Source organism: Rhamphochromis sp. 'chilingali', assembly GCF_963969265.1.
Source record: "Rhamphochromis sp. 'chilingali' genome assembly, chromosome: 10".
NCBI classification, from domain to species: Eukaryota; Metazoa; Chordata; class Actinopteri; order Cichliformes; family Cichlidae; genus Rhamphochromis; species Rhamphochromis sp. 'chilingali'.
In genome coordinates this window covers 4,584,862-4,601,906 of record NC_137937.1, presented here as the reverse complement: position 1 = coordinate 4,601,906, position 17,045 = coordinate 4,584,862, and the positions used below count along the sequence as shown (strand labels likewise).

General features: G+C 43.6%; 1 long non-coding RNA gene across 7 annotated transcripts; it reads left to right on the top strand.

The window, feature by feature from the left end:
• Window positions 1-5,899: 5,899 nt before the first annotated feature.
• LOC308404813 lies at window positions 5,900-16,255 on the top strand. 7 transcript variants are annotated; one of them, XR_013973208.1, is made up of 5 exons: window positions 5,900-11,842; window positions 12,542-12,611; window positions 13,011-13,130; window positions 13,415-13,473; window positions 13,653-16,247. It is a non-coding gene; the product is annotated as an uncharacterized lncRNA (long non-coding RNA). The 7 variants fall into 7 exon arrangements; XR_013973204.1 differs by having other exon boundaries at window positions 5,900-10,166; window positions 11,686-13,130; window positions 13,653-16,255; XR_013973205.1 differs by having other exon boundaries at window positions 5,900-10,166; window positions 12,542-13,130; window positions 13,653-16,250.
• The last annotated feature ends 790 nt before the right edge of the window (window positions 16,256-17,045 follow it).

Here is a 17,045-nt window from a genome sequence, read left to right as displayed (position 1 = left end):
CCCACAGATCAAGCATGGAGTGTGCCTGAATGGACATACAGAACTCCAAGGTTCGGCCCAGTGTTGAGGGTTTTCCCAAAGGAGAGGGCCCGGCGGGCGGTGCCTCACAGCCCTCTGCCTCTGGGAGTGGCCCCTTTCTACTAAGGAGGCAAGAGGTGGCCAGGAGTCTGTCAGCGAGTTCTGCATGTCCTGGTGACCCTCCACCTGTTTCACAGGTGGGTGCAGCCTGATCTATCTAGTGAAAGTCTAGACAGACCAGACCAGCTCAACCACACAGACACTTCCTACCTGATTTGAGGACAAAAGCAGAGTATGCAATATGTGGGACACACACACACACACACACACACACACTCACACACAGATCAGTTGAAAGGGACAGAAGAAATGGCAAAAGTGAGAATATCTCACACACACACAACAGAGGGGGAAGAGATAGAGAAATTGGCAAATGTGAGATCATGCTAAGCAGCTTGAACTGAAAGTGACTGGAAATGTTTACGTTTGATCAGCCACCCATCCATTCTCTGCTGTGTTTCTTTTCCAGTGTCACAGGGCAGCTCGAGCCTATCCCAGCTATCTTAGGGCGAGAAGCAGGGTGCACCCTCGACAGGTCACCAGTCTGTTACAGGGCTAACACATAGACGCAGAAAACCATTCGCACCTATCGCCAATTTACACTCTTCGATTACCTATTGCCACTAACTGCAGGTCGTTGGACTGTGGCAGGAAGCCGGAGTACAAGGAAAGAACCCACGCAAAAGCAGGAAGAACATGCAAACTCCACACAGAGCGACGGTAGAGCTGAACTCAAGACCTTCTTCCTGTGCGGTAACGGTGCTAACCACTGTGCCGCCCGCGTGTGAGCAACCGTCTCCCAGAAATTTAAAAAAGTTCAGTTACTTTCATTTCAAGCTTCTTACACTACATTGACTTATGTTTTTACATAATCTCAGAAGAGGAGAGCCACTGAGGGAACGCCTTCCGCCCTCCAACGCCTCCACCGTGACCTCCACTTCTGAGAGGAATTGCCCACAGATCAAGCATGGAGTGTGCCTGAATGGACATACAGAACTCCAAGGTTCGGCCCAGTGTTGAGGGTTTTCCCAAAGGAGAGGGCCCGGCGGGCGGTGCCTCACAGCCCTCTGCCTCTGGGAGTGGCCCCTTTCTACTAAGGAGGCAAGAGGTGGCCAGGAGTCTGTCAGCGAGTTCTGCATGTCCTGGTGACCCTCCACCTGTTTCACAGGTGGGTGCAGCCTGATCTATCTAGTGAAAGTCTAGACAGACCAGACCAGCTCAACCACACAGACACTTCCTACCTGATTTGAGGACAAAAGCAGAGTATGCAATATGTGGGACACACACACACACACACACACACACACACACACACACACACACACACACTCACACACAGATCAGTTGAAAGGGACAGAAGAAATGGCAAAAGTGAGAATATCTCACACACACACAACAGAGGGGGAAGAGATAGAGAAATTGGCAAATGTGAGATCATGCTAAGCAGCTTGAACTGAAAGTGACTGGAAATGTTTACGTTTGATCAGCCACCCATCCATTCTCTGCTGTGTTTCTTTTCCAGTGTCACAGGGCAGCTCGAGCCTATCCCAGCTATCTTAGGGCGAGAAGCAGGGTGCACCCTCGACAGGTCACCAGTCTGTTACAGGGCTAACACATAGACGCAGAAAACCATTCGCACCTATCGCCAATTTACACTCTTCGATTACCTATTGCCACTAACTGCAGGTCGTTGGACTGTGGCAGGAAGCCGGAGTACAAGGAAAGAACCCACGCAAAAGCAGGAAGAACATGCAAACTCCACACAGAGCGACGGTAGAGCTGAACTCAAGACCTTCTTCCTGTGCGGTAACGGTGCTAACCACTGTGCCGCCCGCGTGTGAGCAACCGTCTCCCAGAAATTTAAAAAAGTTCAGTTACTTTCTTTCAAGCTGCTTACACTACATTGACTTTTGTTTTTACAGAATCTCAGAAGAGGAGAGCCACTGAGGGAACGCCTTCCGCCCTCCAACGCCTCCACCGTGACCTCCACTTCTGAGAGGAATTGCCCACAGATCAAGCATGGAGTGTGCCTGAATGGACATACAGAACTCCAAGGTTCGGCCCAGTGTTGAGGGTTTTCCCAAAGGAGAGGGCCCGGCGGGCGGTGCCTCACAGCCCTCTGCCTCTGGGAGTGGCCCCTTTCTACTAAGGAGGCAAGAGGTGGCCAGGAGTCTGTCAGCGAGTTCTGCATGTCCTGGTGACCCTCCACCTGTTTCACAGGTGGGTGCAGCCTGATCTATCTAGTGAAAGTCTAGACAGACCAGACCAGCTCAACCACACAGACACTTCCTACATGATTTGAGGACAAAAGCAGAGTATGCAATATGTGGGACAAACACACACACACACACACACACACACACACACACACACACACACACACACACACACACACACACACACACACACACACACACACACACACACACACAGATCAGTTGAAAGGGACAGAAGAAATGGCAAAAGTGAGAATATCTCACACACACACAACAGAGGGGGAAGAGATAGAGAAATTGGCAAATGTGAGATCATGCTAAGCAGCTTGAACTGAAAGTGACTGGAAATGTTTACGTTTGATCAGCCACCCATCCATTCTCTGCTGTGTTTCTTTTCCAGTGTCACAGGGCAGCTCGAGCCTATCCCAGCTATCTTAGGGCGAGAAGCAGGGTGCACCCTCGACAGGTCACCAGTCTGTTACAGGGCTAACACATAGACGCAGAAAACCATTCGCACCTATCGCCAATTTACACTCTTCGATTACCTATTGCCACTAACTGCAGGTCGTTGGACTGTGGCAGGAAGCCGGAGTACAAGGAAAGAACCCACGCAAAAACAGGAAGAACATGCAAACTCCACACAGAGCGACGGTAGAGCTGAACTCAAGACCTTCTTCCTGTGCGGTAACGGTGCTAACCACTGTGCCGCCCGCGTGTGAGCAACCGTCTCCCAGAAATTTAAAAAAGTTCAGTTACTTTCATTTCAAGCTTCTTACACTACATTGACTTATGTTTTTACAGAATCTCAGAAGAGGAGAGCCACTGAGGGAACGCCTTCCGCCCTCCAACGCCTCCACCGTGACCTCCACTTCTGAGAGGAATTGCCCACAGATCAAGCATGGAGTGTGCCTGAATGGACATACAGAACTCCAAGGTTCGGCCCAGTGTTGAGGGTTTTCCCAAAGGAGAGGGCCCGGCGGGCGGTGCCTCACAGCCCTCTGCCTCTGGGAGTGGCCCCTTTCTACTAAGGAGGCAAGAGGTGGCCAGGAGTCTGTCAGCGAGTTCTGCATGTCCTGGTGACCCTCCACCTGTTTCACAGGTGGGTGCAGCCTGATCTATCTAGTGAAAGTCTAGACAGACCAGACCAGCTCAACCACACAGACACTTCCTACCTGATTTGAGGACAAAAGCAGAGTATGCAATATGTGGGACACACACACACACACACACACACACACACACACACACACACACACACACACACACACACACACAGATCAGTTGAAAGGGACAGAAGAAATGGCAAAAGTGAGAATATCTCACACACACACAACAGAGGGGGAAGAGATAGAGAAATTGGCAAATGTGAGATCATGCTAAGCAGCTTGAACTGAAAGTGACTGGAAATGTTTACGTTTGATCAGCCACCCATCCATTCTCTGCTGTGTTTCTTTTCCAGTGTCACAGGGCAGCTCGAGCCTATCCCAGCTATCTTAGGGCGAGAAGCAGGGTGCACCCTCGACAGGTCACCAGTCTGTTACAGGGCTAACACATAGACGCAGAAAACCATTCGCACCTATCGCCAATTTACACTCTTCGATTACCTATTGCCACTAACTGCAGGTCGTTGGACTGTGGCAGGAAGCCGGAGTACAAGGAAAGAACCCACGCAAAAACAGGAAGAACATGCAAACTCCACACAGAGCGACGGTAGAGCTGAACTCAAGACCTTCTTCCTGTGCGGTAACGGTGCTAACCACTGTGCCGCCCGCGTGTGAGCAACCGTCTCCCAGAAATTTAAAAAAGTTCAGTTACTTTCATTTCAAGCTTCTTACACTACATTGACTTATGTTTTTACAGAATCTCAGAAGAGGAGAGCCACTGAGGGAACGCCTTCCGCCCTCCAACGCCTCCACCGTGACCTCCACTTCTGAGAGGAATTGCCCACAGATCAAGCATGGAGTGTGCCTGAATGGACATACAGAACTCCAAGGTTCGGCCCAGTGTTGAGGGTTTTCCCAAAGGAGAGGGCCCGGCGGGCGGTGCCTCACAGCCCTCTGCCTCTGGGAGTGGCCCCTTTCTACTAAGGAGGCAAGAGGTGGCCAGGAGTCTGTCAGCGAGTTCTGCATGTCCTGGTGACCCTCCACCTGTTTCACAGGTGGGTGCAGCCTGATCTATCTAGTGAAAGTCTAGACAGACCAGACCAGCTCAACCACACAGACACTTCCTACCTGATTTGAGGACAAAAGCAGAGTATGCAATATGTGGGACACACACACACACACACACACACACACACACACACACACACACACACACACACTCACTCACAGATCAGTTGAAAGGGACAGAAGAAATGGCAAAAGTGAGAATATCTCACACACACACAACAGAGGGGGAAGAGATAGAGAAATTGGCAAATGTGAGATCATGCTAAGCAGCTTGAACTGAAAGTGACTGGAAATGTTTACGTTTGATCAGCCACCCATCCATTCTCTGCTGTGTTTCTTTTCCAGTGTCACAGGGCAGCTCGAGCCTATCCCAGCTATCTTAGGGCGAGAAGCAGGGTGCACCCTCGACAGGTCACCAGTCTGTTACAGGGCTAACACATAGACGCAGAAAACCATTCGCACCTATCGCCAATTTACACTCTTCGATTACCTATTGCCACTAACTGCAGGTCGTTGGACTGTGGCAGGAAGCCGGACTACAAGGAAAGAACCCACGCAAAAACAGGAAGAACATGCAAACTCCACACAGAGCGACGGTAGAGCTGAACTCAAGACCTTCTTCCTGTGTGGTAACGGTGCTAACCACTGTGCCGCCCGCGTGTGAGCAACCGTCTCCCAGAAATTTAAAAAAGTTCAGTTACTTTCTTTCAAGCTGCTTACACTACATTGACTTTTGTTTTTACAGAATCTCAGAAGAGGAGAGCCACTGAGGGAACGCCTTCCGCCCTCCAACGCCTCCACCATGACCTCCACTTCTGAGAGGAATTGCCCACAGATCAAGCATGGAGTGTGCCTGAATGGACATACAGAACTCCAAGGTTCGGCCCAGTGTTGAGGGTTTTCCCAAAGGAGAGGGCCCGGCGGGCGGTGCCTCACAGCCCTCTGCCTCTGGGAGTGGCCCCTTTCTACTAAGGAGGCAAGAGGTGGCCAGGAGTCTGTCAGCGAGTTCTGCATGTCCTGGTGACCCTCCACCTGTTTCACAGGTGGGTGCAGCCTGATCTATCTAGTGAAAGTCTAGACAGACCAGACCAGCTCAACCACACAGACACTTCCTACCTGATTTGAGGACAAAAGCAGAGTATGCAATATGTGGGACACACACACACACACACACACACACACTCACACACAGATCAGTTGAAAGGGACAGAAGAAATGGCAAAAGTGAGAATATCTCACACACACACAACAGAGGGGGAAGAGATAGAGAAATTGGCAAATGTGAGATCATGCTAAGCAGCTTGAACTGAAAGTGACTGGAAATGTTTACGTTTGATCAGCCACCCATCCATTCTCTGCTGTGTTTCTTTTCCAGTGTCACAGGGCAGCTCGAGCCTATCCCAGCTATCTTAGGGCGAGAAGCAGGGTGCACCCTCGACAGGTCACCAGTCTGTTACAGGGCTAACACATAGACGCAGAAAACCATTCGCACCTATCGCCAATTTACACTCTTCGATTACCTATTGCCACTAACTGCAGGTCGTTGGACTGTGGCAGGAAGCCGGAGTACAAGGAAAGAACCCACGCAAAAGCAGGAAGAACATGCAAACTCCACACAGAGCGACGGTAGAGCTGAACTCAAGACCTTCTTCCTGTGTGGTAACGGTGCTAACCACTGTGCCGCCCGCGTGTGAGCAACCGTCTCCCAGAAATTTAAAAAAGTTCAGTTACTTTCATTTCAAGCTGCTTACACTACATTGACTTATGTTTTTACAGAATCTCAGAAGAGGAGAGCCACTGAGGGAACGCCTTCCGCCCTCCAACGCCTCCACCGTGACCTCCACTTCTGAGAGGAATTGCCCACAGATCAAGCATGGAGTGTGCCTGAATGGACATACAGAACTCAAAGGTTCGGCCCAGTGTTGAGGGTTTTCCCAAAGGAGAGGGCCCGGCGGGCGGTGCCTCACAGCCCTCTGCCTCTGGGAGTGGCCCCTTTCTACTAAGGAGGCAAGAGGTGGCCAGGAGTCTGTCAGCAAGTTCTGCATGTCCTGGTGACCCTCCACCTGTTTCACAGGTGGGTGCAGCCTGATCTATCTAGTGAAAGTCTAGACAGACCAGACCAGCTCAACCACACAGACACTTCCTACCTGATTTGAGGACAAAAGCAGAGTATGCAATATGTGGGACACACACACACACACACACACACACACACACACACACACACACACACACACACACACACACACACACATCAGTTGAAAGGGACAGAAGAAATGGCAAAAGTGAGAATATCTCACACACACACAACAGAGGGGGAAGAGATAGAGAAATTGGCAAATGTGAGATCATGCTAAGCAGCTTGAACTGAAAGTGACTGGAAATGTTTACGTTAGATCAGCCACCCATCCATTCTCTGCTGTGTTTCTTTTCCAGTGTCACAGGGCAGCTCGAGCCTATCCCAGCTATCTTAGGGCGAGAAGCAGGGTACACCCTCGACAGGTCACCAGTCTGTTACAGGGCTAACACAGATACAGACAACCCTAGACACTTAAGAGCATTTCAGAGTTTCTCCACAAACTAGGATTTTGGAAAGAGGCCGGAGCACGTGGAGTGAACCCCCACAAACACTTTGAGAACATGAGAAGTCCATACAGAAAGACCTCAGCCTGATAGTGGAGTTGAACTCAGGACCTTCTTGCTGTGCGGGCAACTATATTAACCACTGTGCCACCGTGTTGCCCTTGTTTGTTCACCCGTCAATGAATTCATTTACTTCATTACTAAGCTTCTTACCTTTACACATGCACCCACACACAGGGGAAAGAGCTAGAGGAAATGGCAAATGTTAGATGATAATCTCTCTCTCACTCACACACACAAGACAAGGGGAGAGAGAAAGAAGAAATGACAAATGTGAGATCATCGCACGCACACACACACACTCACAAACACACAAGCACACAAACAGACACACACAGGGGATAGAGATAGAGGAAACGGCAAATGTGAGATCAAGCTAAGCAGGTTGAATCAAAAGTGACTGGACATATTTACGTTTGATCAACGGTCTCCAAAATGTGAGTGAAGTTGGCCCCCCCACCTTCTTCAAATGCAACAAAAGTGGTATCAAACGTTTGTGCTACGTTTGTGCTGCAAAAATTTTCGTTTGTGCTGCTATCATTTTAAAGATATTAATAAAAATTTCTAGAGGTCATCAGAGGTCAACCAGCCCCCTCATATTAATGGAATCAAACAAAATTGGTGTCAATCAGTTGTGCTATGTTTGTGCTGGTTTGTGCTCCTAAAATTGTTGTTTGTGCCGCTATCATTTTAAAAATATTAATAAAACAACGTCTTGATGCGTGCTTAATCATCCGGGTAAGTAAATTCCAAAAGGTTGATTCTGTTCATCCGGACACTTTCAGTGGGAGAAACGTTTCGTCACTCATCCAAGTGACTTCTTCAGTCTCAGCTGACTGCAGTTTTCCCCAATCTTATAAACAGTACATTTGACCTTTACATTTTCATTAATGTCTTTGAAAACAGAAGCAGCACAAACGACAACTTTAGCAGCACAAACCAGCACAAACATAGCACAACTGATTGACACCAATTTTGTTTGATTCCATTAATATGAGGGGGCTGGTTGACCTCTGATGACCTCTAGAAATTTTTATTAATATCTTTAAAATGATAGCAGCACAAACGAAAATTTTTGCAGCACAAACGCAGCACAAACGTTTGATACCACTTTTGTTGGATTTGAAGAGTGAGTGAAGTTGGCCCCCCCGCTCACGTCTCCAAGACATTTAAATGGATGTGCTGCAGGGATTGTCATAACATAACCTGATTAACATGTTATCTGCTGACTGTTAGGGGTCGACAAGCAAAACGAGCTCCTGGTACAAAATGCCTTACTGTTTCCCATTACCACAAATGATGCAAAGGTTGCTCTCCACAAATGTGGGCATAGTGTGCTATGAGTGCGACATAAAACTGTAGAGATAGAGCTTATGTGAGATGTTTGTGTGATGCTATAACAGAGCCGCAACAAATTTTTTGAAGTGATCAGCAATAGCTGTGAAGCTATTCATTACTGAGTTCATGTTTGGAACTTTGATTTCTGTTTATTTTTCTGTTTGTTTTCAATAAATTGGATGCTCAAAAAATGCTTTTGTCCAATTTCTGCTTGTTGCATGTTGAAGCTCTACTTGGAACCTTGTTAAGATCCAACCATGCAAAATATGACTTTTTTATTTTTTTGTTGCAATTTTTCAAGAGGTCTTAAACTTTTGATCGGGACTGTATCTCTATTCAGACCAGCTTGATTGTGACATCACAGAACAGAACCTCCCTGCAGTCTGTTGTTTTTATTGTGTGTGTGTTTTTTTTTAAATCTGCCATTGCTTTAGATATTTCAACCTTTTTGAAAATTATTTTCTTTTGCAGTTAGGATCCTTATTTGCTTTAAATCCATCACAGTACAGCAAACTAACCTTTTTAAACACAACCGAGTATTTTCCTGCAGCCTTTAAGTAACACAGTCTACCTAAGTTTGATTTGTAGCACGTTTCACACTATGTAAAAAACATAATGTTACCTGTACAGACCCAGTATGTGATTTAAAAACACGAGGACTTACACGTGATCTTTAAATGAGGAGTCCTTACCTTTAAATGTAACGTCTCTTCTTCCTCTCCTGTCTTGTCTTTCTAAACCTTCTTCTTGTCTCAGCTTGATTTCTTGTTTCTTCGTGTCAAACACCGCAGCCGGCGATTTGGCTACCAACGCACTGTGCTACACACTACACACAGTTTGTGTGTGCTGACATTTGTTGAGCTGATAGAAACGCTGCATTTGAAATTATCTGCCAATTAAAAAAAAAAAAAGTCACTCCCTTTATGCGTCTTCCTCTTCGGATAGGTAGATCCCAACGTACCGAAGCCGCAACTTAGGGACACATGCCGTTTTTCCGGTCTTGTGGCAAAAAGAAAAAGAAAAAAAGAAGAAAAAACCCCAAGTGTCCCACTCTTAACTCCTGACCTTTTCAAATGTCCACAAAGTCCGCATTGACTCTACAACTTCCTTTATCTTCGTTCCCATGGTAACGAAGGGATACACATATTTATAAAGGAGAATGCGCTTCTATCTGATTCTATCTGAAAAACCGTTGAGAAGTGCTGTGGTTTTTAGCCCCACTTATTTGCGCTCTTCCTCTCCTTCATCGGGTGCAGCTTCACCTAGGGATGGATGGACACACACACACACACCCACTGCTCCACCCCTCCCCTGATGCTGCTCAGCCACAAACCACACCCCGCCACAGGCACGTGCAGAGGGGGGGCTAGAGGGGCTTGAGCACCCGCCCCTTTCCTGATGGGTGCCCAAAGTGCCCTTTTGTTGAGGCAACTTTTTAAAAAAAAATTATTATTTTTTTTATGTGTGTGTGTGTGCGTGCGGAGTCTTGTCTGTGCCCATCAACAATAATATTTAACTATTAATCACAGTTTTGCTAAATAAAAGGATCTGGCTTGCATCAGTCACATGATCACATTTAACCAATGATCGCCCTTGACGGCAGAACGCGCTGGTTACGAGCCGGGAACGAGCTCACAAAGAGCACGCGCATTTGTTGCGGTCCGGAGCTGTAGGAGAAACACAAGTTAACTCAGAGACACAGACTGATGCGACAAACCCAGTAAGTAGGTGCACAGCGTGCACTGTAGTGTATAGCACCCAGGAGTATTAGCTTATTACGTACACGTTGGTAAGTTGTCTTGTGGCAACTGACGAACTGAAACAAACGAGCGTGCTGTGTGTGCAACAGCGCGACAAACATTACCTGTCCTTTTATTAACTGCACAAGCAGTGCTGGTCACAGCTGCTGGCTACCTGTGTAAGGCTGTCATGGATCTGTAGCTCTGTCACCGTTTTAGGGAACATATTTAGTTTTAAAGTAAGTTTCCGGGCTTTTCCTGCCTTTCTGGAGGGATTATATTTCACTAAAAAACGATCTAATATGCATGTCCACATAATAATTATTATAATTATAATATATTAAAAACACACGCTGTATTTTAAAGAACATACATTAAGAAGCAGATTATATTAGATTTATATTTTAAATAAGACAAAAGTTGGATTTTACAGCAGTAAAATTATTGTATCTCTACAGTTTAAAAATGTAATAAGCTTTGCCCCTGCACAGAGTGGATAGTGAAACAAATGGAATCATCATAAATACATTATTTCATATTTATTACTTCCCCCTCCTCATTGCGTTATTATTGTAGCTCTAGTAATAAATAATAATGTAAGGATTATGGATCAGCACCGTGATGCCCATAGTATATACAGTATTCTGAAGAAGGTCTAAAATGTCACTGTGTGTGCGTGCATGTGTTTGTTTTATTTAGATGGATTTTTTTTAAAAATATTACTCATGATATAACATTGTCCAGACATGCCTGGTAAGGACATGAGGAGGAAACAGCAGGAGCTGTGTGAGGCTACTAAAGGCAGTGCTATAACATTTTTCTGTCATCATTTTATTATAGATTAAGTGCAAGAGTTGTTAGGTGTGGATAATTAGATTATAGTTTATTGCAATAGCAAGTTGTGCCTTCAAAGGAGCTTGCAAAGACTACGATGACCGGGATGACTGAGAACCTTCACAGACAAGTTGTGCCTTGTTCTCACATAGCAAGTGGAGAGTGATATATGAAATGATGGGATGGAAGGAAGAAGAGAAGCAAAGAGTGATTCACAGGCAGAGCCTAATTTATTTCTCACAGTTTTTTGTTGCCTTATGGTTCCAAGCGCTGTCACCAATCTTTGCATTTTGTTATTATCTCATGACACTTGTTTAATCAGCTACCATCTCTCCTATGGACTTTTTAATGTCTACAGTCTCAGATCAACACAGCCCTTCTCTTCCCATATTAGATTCTTGATGAATGTGTGTTGTTGTTATTCAACCTGGTTCAATGTGCCCCTTTTTAACTTTGAGCACCCGTCCCTTTAAACCTCTCTGCACGGCCCTGCCCCGCCACAGTGCTTTTCAGATTTTTAAAATGTAGTTAATGAATTATTCAGTGTGTTTCAAACTAAACTGTTTATAAAACCAACAAAACCCCTAAAAATTAATCTTAACTACGTGTTTTGTCAGTTACTCAAAACATTTTTCTAAATGAGATAATATGTGGTTTGTGGCTCAGCTGCAGGGAGGGCTTTGGCTGGTGGGTTCAGGGTGTGGTGTCAGGGGATGCTGACCCACACGGCTGTTCTGCATCATCTGATCATGTTGGGACTGTGTGCTGCACGGGAAGAAGGTGGCTGGAAAACTGCACAAGCAGAAGAAACCAACGACAAACTGTAAATAAAAGCATCTACGTGCTTGTAACATGCATGCTTTACACCCTAACTGTTTATTAAGCATAACAAGGTTTTAATAAAATAGACATTGATTTCCTTAAACAATTTAGAAGAAAAAATAGCAGTCATCATAAAGCTAACAAAAAAAAACACGGAAAAAATGCCTGAATAGCACAAGTGATTAATGCCATCAAGCTAATGCTAAAGAAGCAGCAGACAATGACAGGTCAACATAAAATAACTAAATCTTAAGGAATGAGTAATAACATAATGTATGATTAACTATATTTCACATTTATGAATGAATTACATTTTTCAGGTTTATTATCATTATGATTCAGACATAATGCAGCTGTAAAGATCACATTTAGTAGCAAATTTCTCATCAATAGAACCCAACACTAATTATATTTGATTTGGAGAGAATTAGAGAGATAGAGAATTATAAAAAGGGAATTAAAAAACACAGCATGGTACATTATTACAAATAAGGCACTCCCACATCAAAAGTAAAACTTGGAAGCTTTGTGTCTCTGTCATTATTTCTTCTGCCATACAGCTACACCGCTGGAGCATGGTACACAGAAGTCGCTTTAAAAAAATACATTTAGTATAGCTCTTCAGGAATAGAAAACATAACTTTACCTTACATCGAGGACAAACAACAAATTTACAATTCCACTTGCTGTACTCAACCAGGAGGTGAGACAGGGACGGATAGAAGGACATCCGTGGACTTCCTCCAATGAACCAAAGGTTATCTGGGCAGGTTTGTAGTGTTTTTAGTGATTTTCACAGCAGTCTTTCCAAGGCCGTGGACTCTCCCATTCCCTCAAACACTGCAAGCAGAATTCAAACGGCTGTCCATTTACTGCTGTGCACACTTTACAGAGGACATTCAAATCTGATCCATTCTCTCTTATCACAATGGATCTGCATTCGGGACACTACAGGGAGACCTCCCTTATGGGGATGCTGCTGACATATTATAAATTGTTATATCTATATTTAGCCTAATGGTAAGGAGAAATATTACTTTTTTCCACCGTCGAGATCCTTTGAGATCAAAGTGGATCAACAGCTTCACCAAATGAAGCACTATAAAAACTGCACAGGAAAAATATCCCTAACTTCACCTGTGATCACACGGTAGTTTTCTGTTGCAAAGGGAACAAAGAGAAAGACTTCACTGAGTGAAAAAGGATGAAGATACAAGCTGGTGATGATCCAGTGCACCTGGTCTCAGGACGTGAAGAAAAAGCCTGATCACCTTCTCCACAAAAACAAGGTGAGCTTAATGTTATGATTGATTTTAGCTTTTCAAGTTATGTATGTTACTTTCATAATAGTCACAGATTATATTGCAAACGCAGTGATTGCTGTTATGTGTATGATGACCAAAACTCTCTAAAAAACTGTTATTTCTTGCTGGCTTTCAATGGAAGATTATACCCATCCATTCAATTGAATTTGTTTTGAAGTCTTTTTCTGCTTTGATTGAGCTTGAAAGTCAAAAACACCACCAACAAAAAACTTTTAAAACTGCTTTTTGTTTCCTTTTTTCCTTTGAAGAAATCCTGAGCAGGAGGAACCAAACAGCTAAGAGCATCTTGACCACAGTGGGGGAAAAGGTGTGCACTGAGGATGATTTTGAAATATTAACTTTGTTGTCACTGCTAAGGAGTTTTGGACACAGGAGTGTGTTTAAAATGTGTGCATCTTCAGTGGTGTTCAGGGAACCTGACATAATAGTTTTTGACATGTTTAAATATTTTGTGAGGTTCATCTCTGTCCTCTGTTGTGTGTGTAGGATATCTTATGGCTGAAGTCCGGCTGACTGTCGCTGGGAAGCTATTGGTGAACGACTCTGCATCTCTATCTGAATATGGGCTCAAGCCCTCGTGCGTGGTGCAGATGGTGGTGAAGGTCCACAGAGGCTGACAGAGACCAGCAATATGATACATCCAAAGGACAAAATGCATCATCTTTGCTAACTGGCACTGAACTGTGTCGTCTTTGATCTTTGGTTTTCTTCTACACTTAAACATACAGCTCAATGAAGCATTAAATGTAAGCGACTGTATAACTTACTTGTTATAATAGTCTTACAGAGTAGGCCTTGAGATGGAGAGGATAGATGCAGCTTCAGTAAAAGACATTTTCAGGGAAAGAACATTTTCCAATTCCTCTTTGGAAATTTGAATATTGTGAAAAATGACTTGAAAAAACATGTTTTTAATAAGGCTTTGAGCTAAATGTGGAAAAATGTTGCTACTAATTCCAGCATCATTCAGTTTACAAACGGCGTCCCATTGAATAACTGGAATCCCCCCTCCCCCATTTTCACATAATGTGAAGCCATCCAGTGGGATGGTTCACATTTTTGAAACTCCTGATATTGCATGAAATCCCTTTATGCACACTTTGACTACAAGGGGTAGCCGACAAGCATTAAAAAAGGATAATGTTTTTAAAAATGGGAAGAGCAACCAAATTATAACATAACATTAAAGTGAGCATGTGCTACACACCTCCTGCATGAATCAATAAATTCAGATATATTTAATCAGTGATGCAAAATCTTACAAAACATGCTTTGGTTTTGTCGAGTGGACTCTTGCTGCCTTTAGCAGAGAGTGCTAATTCTGGGACTGGTGGATGCTTACAGCACACAGTATATGAAGAAAACTATAAAGATGTTTACATACAGCCTATAAACATGGAGTGATGGTAATACAACCACAAATTTGTTTCACAGCTGAAATTAATCAGATAAAAATAAAAACTGCATTATTTTTTAATGCTGTGCCACTGGTATTCTATTTGTACTTGTCTAGATTTATACTCCTCTACACCTCTTTAGATGCTGTATTGCTTTAAAACATTGATGTGAAGATACCAGTGCCCATTCTGCTGGTTAAAAAAATAAGAAGGTAATCTTTAAATACACCAAATGTTCAGGTACATCCTGAAGGGTGCAATATTCCACACAGGCAGGAGGGGTCACTGTTTGAAAACAGTTGCAGGTCAGCTAAAGTACATACAATGGCATAACACTGCAAACCAGGGATACTGGTTAAATGACCATAGGGAGATTTTAAATGGAAAAAACTAACAAAAGATCAAAATACATATGTACATATTACTCACAAATCATATCAAGTTTGAACTCTTTTTTTTTTTAGGGAACAGAAGTCAAATTAACCATGGGTTCAATCTGGTTACAAAAAGCTTTCTTCACATTAATAAATACATTACTCATACGTCACCTGCATGTGGGTAAATCCTAGAGTCATACAGGAAGCAGCGGAGCCAGCTTCCTAGGCCTATACTGATATGTGTGTGAGCACATGGCTCCTGACAGTTATTTTGTATCCGTAATCATAATGCAACAATCAAAAAGAGAGGTGTTTGGATAAACTGTTATTTATTTTCAGGCTGTTTTTTCAAGATCCAGTGCATTTAACAGTGCATTGAAACATTTGATGCTGTGACGCAAAATTACCTAAACACCAATGAAAGGGTAATCAGAAACTTACAAAGTAGCCAGTAATCCTGGTGATGACTCGTGTGAACTTAAATCTTCTAGAAAAATATATGTGACCCTATGACTTGTCATAGGATGCCAATTTAGCCTGCAGCCTGAAAATAGAGCATAAAATGTAAATCATGGATGGAAGGTTACATCGGACACCAAAAAGCATGTATTCATGCACCGCAGACGAGCTTTTCTACACTTCACCCAGACAAGCTGTATTTAAAACCACTAATGTCAGAACCAGTCATAACGTACTGCATGTAATGTGCCTAACACAGATCATCTCCTGTCTTTTGCCATGTGTGTGAAAGGGCCACAATGTCTAGCGTTCATGACAGAAAATGGCATCACACCAATCTTATATTCACCAAATTACATTCAAGCTATAATTTTTGAGAAGGTTCATGACATGTAGGTAAAATATTTTCCTCTACAAAACTCTAAATGTCCTTTGGCATCTTTGCTTTTTTTAAAAAATTAGCATACATCTTTAAATTAAATCAAAAGTAAGAAATATATGAAACTGATGTTAACGAGGCAGCTAGTGACTAGCTGAATAAAAAAAGTGCTGATGAGTCTTTGCGGTCACATGAGGCTCAGCTGAAGGAGATGGTGAGGAAAAGGTAACGGAAGGAGAGATGATGCAGAAAGGCACAGAGTAGGTTTCCTCCATTGTGTCTTCACTCCTGCAGTTTGAACTGGAAAGAACTGGTGCTCCATTTGGTTGTGTCACAGTCAAGCATGGTGCGCTCTGTGAAGATCACATTCCCTTCTGCATCTATCAGGATAATTGTATTGGTTCTGAATGGATAACAATACAGAGAAGAAAACAATTGTAAATTTAATATCTAATAAGTATGACAGTGGTTATGAAAAGTCACTTTTCAGACACTGTTTGCTGCTGCCCTGCTAAATGATGTTTTGATAGCTTTGGAAAGGACTAACCCTCTGACCTTTTGGCTACAAGAGAGTGTCTGTACCCAATAATCCAGTGTTTCATTGCTGTGGAGGATTGATTACACTGGGGATTTTTTGTGTGTGCCAAGAGTTCACTGTTCTGTGATATTGCTGTCTAGCACAGTAGTGTAGGTGGAGTTTGGGTGCCCCCTCGAATCCAAGAAATATATTATTATTTGAGGTCTGTCAATTCAAAGCTGCTTTTTACCTGTCCATTTGGAGACAGTAAAAACTAATATTCTTAAAATTCTATTCCTAAAATTAAAATCACAATTCAATTTCAAGTTAATAATATACAATCTTTTGATTTGACTAAAGCAGAACAATATTTAAAGAAATTTAAAAGGCCTTCTGGGTTTTGTTTGTTTGTTTGTTTGTTTTTTTGCTGTATTATGCTTTTAAAAACATCAAAATCCACAGTCAGATTACAACAAAAACAAACAAGAAGCACTCTGAGAGCGCAAATTGTATTCAATTCAATTTTATTTATATAGCGCCAAATCACAACAAAAGTCGCCTCAAGGTGCTTCATAGATATAGAGAAAACCCCAACAATCATATGACCCCCTATGAGCAAGCACTTTGGCGACAGTGGGAAGGAAAAACTCCCTTTTAACAGGAAGAAACCTCTGACAGAACCAGGCTCAGGGAGGGGCGGGGCCATCTGCTGCGACCGGTTGGGCTGAGAGAAGGAAGACAGGATAAAAG